Consider the following 1,544-nt stretch of genomic DNA (forward strand, 5'->3'; position numbering starts at 1 on the left):
AGGACCCAGCTCTGATCCCCCGGGGCGTTAGGCTCCTGGCAGGGAAAAGAGTAATCTGTGGCCCATACAGCCGAAGCCACAAGGACCCAACATCCTCGGAGGGACAGAACCCTCCTCGGTGAGGCTCCCCCGAAGGGAGACCCCATAAGAGCAAACTAAGCCAGAAGGCCGTGTCCACCGACTCCCAAGACTTTCAGAGCAGGCCCGAGGACCAGCACCCTACTCGCCACACATAAAGTGCCAAGCACCAAACAAAAACAAAAAAAGACCAAAACGTGACAAACAGGGGGTAAAATAAAAAAGGAAAGTGGGGAAGAAGGAAGAGTGAGGTAAAGTGCAATACGTTGGCCGGCCCTCCGGCCAGGAAACAAAAATTCCTCTGGTCCTAGCCAAAAGGCCCGGCTCTAGAGGCAGGTGTGAAAAGTGTGAATGTGGAGATCAGTGACCTAAGGTGCCACACGATGAGTGCCCCTCAACACTCGTGCAATGTATGGCACCCCTGGACTGCCACTCCAGGGGCACTATCTCCACAGGCTTTTTAACGGTCCCTAGCCCCCGGTCCGGACCGGCAGCACCCTTCCCAGCCAGGAAGGTAGGAGAAGAGGTCGGGGAGAGCCCACCTATGCAGGCTACTACCCACAACCCCTATCTCTCCTACATAATCACATTCGGGAAATACTACCCGCCCCTCCCGGTAAAAGGAGGAGCAAGGGTTCTCTCCCGAACAACTGACTGGGGCAGATACCACCAAATCCAGGCCAAAGGCCAGGGACCCGGCCCTTCAGCTACGACCTCATGCCTCTCTGTCCCGATCAGAAGGCTTTCACCTCCACGCCAACAGGCTTAGCGTCCGCCGACTGCCATCCCTTTCCCCCTGCCACAGGGTACCGGGGACAGTCAGCTTAGCACCACCACTGATAAGAACAGATACTACACTTGATCTTAGCCAAAAGGCCGAGAAGCGGGGAAAAGTGGGGAAAATACTACAATACTGTCTCAATATTGGCATGGAGAGTGTTAACTTAATTCCATCTGCGGTGCTCCGGGACAAACCCCATAAATGAAGAGGGAAGGAAATCCGAGAGAGAGAGAGAGAGGGAGAGGGAGAGAGGGAGAGGGAGAGAGAGAGAGGGAGGACAGATGTTCCGAGTTATACAAACATCTTGTAAAAAAAGTGTTTCATTTTCCAGATCTAACAAACATGCCCACAGTTTGGACAGATCCTGTCACTTGTATATAATTCTCAAAAGAGCCTTGAAATGAATCACCCCATAAAAGTAACGCGTGTCGTATAAACGCATGTGGGCCGGCCGCCAGTGGACGGTGTCCTGGTGGCTGATCTGATGTGATCTTCAGAGACACGAGAAACTGTCCTCCTCACCTCTATTACCGGGAAGATCCCGACTTCATCCGACGACAGATTCCCCGTCACCTAAACAATAAGTCACGTATGTTTTATGTCTCCATAAGGTCGCTTCATATTACATGCAATGGAATTTCATACAAATTTACCAAATCCAACTCTCTTCCCTTACGTGTAGATC

General features: G+C 51.9%; 1 pseudogene; it reads right to left on the reverse strand.

Moving 5' to 3' along the window:
- Positions 1 to 843: 843 nt before the first annotated feature.
- On the reverse strand, positions 844 to 966 carry LOC120933951 (annotated as a pseudogene).
- Between the last annotated feature and the right edge of the window lie 578 nt (positions 967 to 1,544).

The sequence above is a fragment of the Rana temporaria genome, chromosome 3 (assembly GCF_905171775.1).
Source record: "Rana temporaria chromosome 3, aRanTem1.1, whole genome shotgun sequence".
Classification (NCBI taxonomy): Eukaryota; Metazoa; Chordata; class Amphibia; order Anura; family Ranidae; genus Rana; species Rana temporaria.